Genomic DNA, 8218 nt, shown 5'->3' with positions numbered 1-8218 from the left:
ACAGTGAGAGTCATAAGGGCAGAAAACATCTCTCAACTCCCAGGGAGAGAATTCACCCATTTCAAAGAATCTTAGAAGCTAGAATGTTATCATAATAGAAAGGGGACACTAAGAAGATTGAAAGAAGCTATGCCAAGGTGAAAAGGGCTTGCCAAACACAGTGTCTGCCAGCTCTGTGGACATATGTCATTTGCCAGTCATCATACTCTTTGGATGATTCCCAAAGCCTTTGAACACTTACTAAATTTGAGGATTCCAACTTTGAGCCAGCACCTGCCCAGGCAGAATCCAGCAACTTGCTTCCCAGCATCTCTTGCAGCTATATATGCAAGGGACCCAGACTGCATTGACCAGATGAACTCAGGCATTCTGTTTCAGCAGCTAGTGGTGAGAGAAGCAAGCACTTTGTTGACTTCATTCTGACAAGGGTGGGGAGACAGCTAGCTTTCAAAGCAGCCATAGAGGAAGTAGAGCTGGATACAGTGCCCAGGGAAAGCAGGGTGAGCTGTGCCCAGCAGCAGTGGCTGTAGATGTCCCCTAGAGCTGACCTGCAATATAACCTGGGAGTGTTTCATGACTGGATGGTCATGATTCTATTCAATCTTTGAGTGTAAGCCGAAAATGTGGGAATTAAGTTTAAACTTCGTGTTCTAATGTCTGTGCAGTTTTTAATACCAGCTTCCTTACTATGTGAGAGTTGTTTGAGAATGAAGTGAGGTTGAAGGCCATGTTGGCTGCTCTGGAAAAGAAGAGGACTACTTTTGAAACTTAGGTAGCATTTTGTATCATTGCCAATAAGTTCTGAAGAGGTCTTTTAATGACCTACTGCTATTAACTAACATCTAGAACTCAAGATGTATTTCTGCTGAAAACAATTGAATTAATATTTGAAAAGAGCAACTCACAGCAATTTCGCTTCCTTTAATAAAAGATTGTCATTAATTTTTATTGTTTCATTGTATGGGCATAAGCATGAGTATTGTTTCACTACTTAATTAAAAAAAAGTCAACCAATTAATTAGTCATTGATATAATGTCTTCCTTCTTCAGAGCAGCCTTTCCTGAGGCCATATCTTAGTTTTTTCAAACTTAGTTTTACCACTATCTACTGTAACAACTATATTTTATATCATAAACCAGGAGCTACATAAATATTTAATAGGGTCATATACAACAGAAATAGTAGTTTGCTGAAACAGTATTTACCCTTACCACATATGACACACTCTAATGTCTTCTGTTTTATTCATGTTCATTCAGTTCTATTTCATTTTTTTAAAAAGATCTGGTCGTAAACATCTAAACAGAGTTCATGATTCACTGTCTCCCAATCAGCAGTTTGAAAAACTCTGTTTTAAATAGATTCTTTCCTACTCTCTCTTCCTTTCCAAATGCCTACACCCAATCCTGTGTGTTACAGCATCCTGTATGTTTCTTTTATATATTTATAAATTTATATATGTTTATAATTTTAAATATAAATATAAAATTTTATATATTTATAAATATTAACTGTATTTATTTCTGTATGCTTCTAGACTGTAGGCTTCAAGAACCCAGAGCTAATGCCTGCGTTGTCCGCTGCTGAACTCCTGCAAATTCTCCCTCACTGCGTGCAGGTTCACAGTTTATGGTGGGGCCAGGACTTGGTGAAGTAAAAGTTCATAGAACAGGGCTGATATTTAGCCCTGCCTTGGCAGGATAGTAAACAGGCATGATAGATTGTTTGTAGGAGAAGAAGTAACTTGGCATTACTATTTCCAAGAGTTGAATGATGCTGAGGAAATGGCTTCGCTCGATTTCACCCCACTGCCTGACAAGAGCCAGCTCTGTGTTGGCCGTGGGCCCGGAAAACAGACTCTTCCTCTAGCCTCCTCTAGCAGGGGAGGGGTGCTCCTCCACCACAGGCTCCTTCTCTGAGGAGATGCAGGGGGAAAAGCAATGTGAAGTATAATGATCTGTTTCAGCACATTTGCATGTAGGCATTTGTAGAAATTAAAACTATTTGGTTCAGCTAGGAAATCAATTATGGGTAACTGTTTTTAAAAATTCTTTAATACTGCTGTTTTGTTTTTACAATTCTAAAAGACTGTTTCTTTATCATTCATCTCTAGCTAGGTTATGCTCTGATAACTAATGACTCCAAAATCTCAGGGTCTTACAGCAGCAAAGATTTACTTCTTGCTCTGTTATGTGTCTTTCATAGAGCTACATCTTTTTCACTCTGGCACCCAGACAAAGGCAGCCTCATCCTGGAATATGCTAGTCTTGTGACAAAGGGAAGAAACGAGAGATTGCAGAACCAGATGACAGATCTTAACATTTTTGCAAGGAAGTGGCTATTAATTCCACTCACATGTTACCCCAAGTTAATGAACCCCAAGCCAAAGTAAGTCACGTGGGCAAGCCTGATGTCAATGGGTGGGGGAAATAACCCTTTTACGAGAGGTATACCAAATCGCTAAAAACTGTGAAGCGATCTAGCACAATGTATTTATACATCTTTTATAATGGAATGGATGGGTACCCCCTGAGGTTCCCTCTCTTGGTTCAGTAAGAACCTTTTGAGCTCTGAATCCAGATCAGTCTCTTGTCAAGAGACCCCTGGCTTGGGCTGATCTAACTACTTTCTAACAGCTTTTCGGCTCCAGAGCGAGAGCGCCTCTGTGGATTGGTCTCCGTGTTCTTGCCCCTTGGCATCCCGTCAGTAGGGGAGCTGCACCGGGAGCTGCCCATTGGGAAAGTGCCTGAAAGCCTCATCCAACAGGTGGTCACTCCGGGGACCCAAGCCCTTTCCTTCTGTCACGTGCTGCTGCCCAGCTTCAAAAGGCTCCCAGGACATATGCAAGCTTGTAATGTCCGTTGGACTCCAAGAGATATTTTCTCCATATCCTGGACTTACTGATTTGTGACAAAAATCAGTTGTACTATTTACAGAAAGTCTCAGGTTCAGTCCTCTCCGACTCTGCTAGAAACCTAGAGAAGCAGGACAGTTGTACACACACCCTAACTCATACATAAGAATCACTCGGGAGACTTTTAAAAGCAGAGTCCTGGGCCCCCACCCCAGATGTTTTGATTCAGATGGTTTGGGAATTGCCCAGGAATCTGCATTTAACCACCTCTGGAGGCAACTGCCACACTGAGGGAGTCTGAAACGTGGTGGTTCTAAGGATCTCGGCAATAAGCCTGGACGGAGACCCACTGCCGGGGCAGGTGCGAGAAAATGGCCACCAGCATGGAAGGTGCGTGGTGGGGCCAAGTTCCCACATAGAGTAGGCCTTGCCCAGGGACCAGCTCTGTGGTCATGAGACGTCTCGGGCCAGGGAATGACTGCCCTCTCTCCTCACTTCTCAAGAGCAGTCACTGATGACTTGGATCACCAAATGCAAAGGCCTCTTCTGAGAGTTCAGACAGCACCACTTTGGCTGGTGCCGTTTCAGCCCCTTCCTCCTGAGCTGGTGTATAACCCTGATTCTCTACCAAGTGTCTATTTCCTTTGCCATTTCCTTTTCTGCCTTCCACACTCTATACAGTCTGGAAATCCACAGGCTTTTTTCTAGGTACTTAAAAAAATTAATAATAGTTGTTTTTCCTTGTTGTAAAAGTAATATAACACTGTAAAGAATTTAGGAAATGTAGGTAAGCAAAAGTAAAAAAAAAAAAACCCATCCATGACACTACCACCCCAAAGATACGCTACAGGGTATTATCTCTTTTTCTCTGCTTATATATTCATGAGATCATACAGTATATTGTGGTCTTGTAACTTGCTTTCTGTACTTAATGTATCATGAACAATTTTCCACTATAATTATTCTTCTAAGACATCATTTTTAATGGCTATACTGTATTCTATTGTATATTGCACTTATTTAACCAATTCTCCATTGTGGCACATTTAGTTTCTGTTTATTTTTTAAATTATAAACAGCGCTTCAATGAATCTCCTTTTGTGAACTGTTGTGAATTTCTTTCCCTAGAATAAATTGCTGAAAGTGGAAAGTCTGAATGCCCAGGGCTTCTTTGGTTCTTTGTGTACCATCTATGTCAGGAATTTCATCTGATGTGGCTTCAGCTACCGTTCCTCTGGTGCTAATTCCAAAATCTGGGTCTCTTGTCCCACTCCTGCTCCTCTATTAATAACCCTGCCTGTGGTACTCTCTGTTCACCGGTCACAGAAGCACTCCAAGCTCAAGCATTTCCATGAGTGAACTCAACCTCTTCCTCTTTAATGAACTCCTCCTTTATTCTCCTCATTGCTGCCAGTGGTACTGGTATTGTCCCAGCCACACAGGCATGAAATAGTGGTGATCTCTTTCCTCTCTTCAGACCTTTATATTAAATAAGTTACCAAGTCTTCTACCCACATCTTTACCTGTTCAGAACTATCTGATTCTCAAGGCTTATCTCAAAGCACCTCATTGTAGGAAGTTTCTTCTTATCCTTCCAGCCAGACATGATCCCCAAAGGAGAGGGAGGGGAAGACAAAAAGAAATATTTGAAGAAATAATGGCTGAAAAACTTTCTAAACTTGATGAAACCCATAAACCCACAGATCCAAGGTCAATGAACCACAGCCACAAGAAACACACACACACACACACAAAAAATGTTCGTAATATAAAAAATGTGCAAATCAAAATGTACAATCGAGGAATATCATAAACAAATTGCTTGAAACTAGTGATAGAGAAAAACTTTAAATCACCTGAAGGCAAAAAAAGAGAGAGAATTTCCATGCAGGAGAACAAAGTTAAGAAAGACAGCAAATTTCTCAATGGAAACTGTGTGCAGAAAAAGAGTGCAGCAACATTCTTAAACTACTGAATGAAAAAAAAAACCCTGACAACCTAGAATTCCATACCCTGGGAAAATAGCTTTTGAAAACAAAGGTAAAGACATGTTTAGACATGCAAAACCCGAAAGAATTCAGTAGCAGCAGAAACACACTACAAAAAAATGTTAAAACACGTCCTCTGGCTGAAGAATGGTAACAGATGGAAATGTGGATCTACAAAAGGAACAAAGAGCACCAGAAATGGTAGCTAAATGGGTACGTGTGTAGGTTTTTAAATTATTTTTCTCTTTAAAAGATAATTAACTGTTTAACCAAAAATAAGGGTCACAGAAGGTCAGAGGAAGAAGGAATCTGGGCAGCCACTTGTTTGCAGAGTTATTTACTAATGTCATTCACCTGATGGGAGAGCCAGGAATATAAATCAGGTTTCCTGATGCCTTGTCCAGATTTTGGCATCTAACTGAATGATGACAGATACAAAGCTCCTTTCTAACAGACCCTGAAAACAGTTACTCTTTTTCTGGTTTCCAGGTCAAATACTTTTCTTCTTCCTCTTCAGGCCTTCCTCGAGCCATTCCTTGTTCACACCCCTCCTCATGATAATATTTGCACAGTGCTTTATAGCTGCCAACACTACCATGTCTGTTACCTCATTTGATCCTAAGAACAACTCCAAGAAGTCGGTAGGCCAGGAATTTGCATCTTCTTGATTTTTACAGGTGCAGAAACTGAAGCTTGGATCCCAGTTAAATGTACCAAGATGAAGGAGTAACAGCTTGGTGAAGTTAGGAACTGAATTTCAATCTTCTGACTCCAGCTCTTGTGCTCATACCACCAGCCCCATTCTGCTGCCCCAATTCCATGTTATTTGGTGACATTCATCTTGCTCTTAAATTATTTTCTCATACTTGAAGTCATGACTTTTCTAGAAAAACAAAGCAACCTCAGAAAAGCAAAGGTACAAATTTTTCCTTCAGTCAAGTCTTGGGCTTATTTATAACATATGCCTTCTCTGAAAGCAAAAGGAGACCTGAAAATGGCATGGCTAGCATATGCCTACAAGGAACATTGGAACAGATTTAGAACAAACTAAGGTCCACGGTGATGAACAAATTAGTCACAGATTGGAAAAAAGAGAGTGATTAGTACACCATCAAACAGAAGGAATAAAATGTAGTTTAGGGACTTCCCTGGTGGCACAGTGGTTAAGAATCTGCCTGCCAATGCAGGGGACACGGGTTTGAGCCCTGGTCCCGGAAGATCCCACATGCCGCGGAGCAACTAAGCCCATGCACCGTAACTACTGAGCCTGTGCTCCAGAGCCCTCAAGCCACAACTACTGAAGCCCGCACGTCACAACTACTAGAGCCCATGCTCTGCAACAAGAGAAGCCACCGTAATGAGAAGCCTGCACATCGCAAAGAAGAGTAGCCCCCGCTCATCGCAACCAGAGAAAGCCTGCGCACAGCAGCAAAGACCCAACACAGCCAATAAATAAATAAAATTAAATTAAAAAAATATGTACAGTTTAACAATGGAAAGTCTCTTGGTTTCATATTGGAAGACCCTTTTTAAGAAATATATTTATTTGTCTGCACCCGGTCTTAGTTGCGGCACTTGGGATCTTTGTTGCTGTGTGCAGGATCTTTAGTTGTGGCGTGTGGGATCTAGTTCCCTGACCAGGGATGGAACCTGGGCCCCCTGCATTGGGAACATGGAGTCTTAACCATTGGACCACCAGGGAAGTCCCTGTAAGACCCTCTAAATGTAGGTGTGCTGTGCCCCATATTTACAATACCCAATTTATACTGAAAATAATCTATTAGAAGTGAAAATTTTGTGGAGACAAATCGTTTTATTCACTAAACATTTACTACCCCCCACCCCACACCCCCCGGTTTGTGTAGATCATTGAACTAAGTGCTGCAGATGGGAAAGAAAAGCAGCAGCCCTTATTTCCAAGTTGTTCACTAACAGGGACACAGATACAATATAACATGAGCTGTAATGGAGGTCAGTGCTGCAGGAGAGGAAAGGAAGCCGGCCAATTCACCAAATTGCTCTCCAAAGCCAATTCACTGGAAGCCCATTTGCCAAATGATCAGAGGAGAGAATGACCAATTTACAGAATTTACCATGTACTAAAATCTTCTAAGCAGCGTTTTAAAAATATTTCAATATATATACATGTATTCTTCTGAGTACTTATACAAGTCTGCCCTTGTGCTAAACACCGTACACACTGGCTTCATCTTAGGAGTTATTGTACAAATTATAGCTCACAGAGGTTAAATACCCTGGCCACAGTTAGATGGTGAATCCGTGGCAGAACTGGGGTTTGAAACCAAGTTTGTCTGAATCCATCATCTGACTTCTCAACAATTCCTCTGTACTGTCTTACAGCAGCTACTGATTTTTTACGTCCTAGGCACTGTACTAGGGTAGGCACCTGAATTACAGCATTTTTTTTTTACCACTCTGCAAGTTATGTGTCCTTTTCCGGATGAGAAAAAGACTCCCAAGAAGTGGTACAATAAGTCATTTCAGGACTCTCATCTGTTTGGAACCTGTAGCTTCCTGTCCACTAAGAGACAGTCATCGTAATGACCTACAGTGTCCCACTCAAAACCTCTTTGAGCTGTCTCCCATCATCCCCCACCTCCCTCCCTCTCCACTCACTAAGCTATGTTTTTGAACATACCCAGCATGCCCCTGCAGGTCCTTCTGCCTGGGAAATTGCTCCTCCCTCATTCTCCAGGTCTTACTCACGTCACCTTGGAAGTGTGGACTTCCTTTTCTGACGCCGTTTAAAATTTCACCCTCCACCCCCTTTTCTTGTTTCCTTTTTTCCTCCATAGCTCTACCACTAACTTACTATACAGTTTATTTTAAATCATCTGCCTCTCCCCACTAAAATAAGGCCATTTTACATTTTGCCCTACATTTCTTGCATACTCAAAACTTATTGAATTGCATTAAACTTTTGCTCAAGATTACACGGAACTGAGAATTGGGTTTTAAACCCAACAGATAATCCCTAAGACCTGCTCTTTCCTTTACAGCAAATGTGCTACCAACATCAGAGAGAATGTATATTCTCAATTTGGAGGACAAGAGCCTCACAGAACTCTTGAACTGACAGACCTCAGAAACACTAGGAACTTTACAGAGCTTGCCACATTCATAGTGGTAAGTAAAAGCTGAGAAAGAGAAGCAAGATGGCCAAAACCACAATACAAAGTGGCACAAACAAATGTAGATGTGGGTGAAGAAAGCTAAAGGAAACTGAATAGATTAAAAAGATAGGCAAACCTCAATGAAATATCTTGAAGGCCAAAGAGAGGAGTGACTGAAGGTTGGGCAGTTGATAACGTTGAATGATAAACAAAAACTGAAGTTAGAAAGGATAACAGAACT

Source organism: Hippopotamus amphibius, chromosome 7, assembly GCF_030028045.1.
Source record: "Hippopotamus amphibius kiboko isolate mHipAmp2 chromosome 7, mHipAmp2.hap2, whole genome shotgun sequence".
Lineage (NCBI taxonomy): Eukaryota > Metazoa > Chordata > Mammalia > Artiodactyla > Hippopotamidae > Hippopotamus > Hippopotamus amphibius.
Note: the sequence above shows the minus strand (reverse complement) of the source record.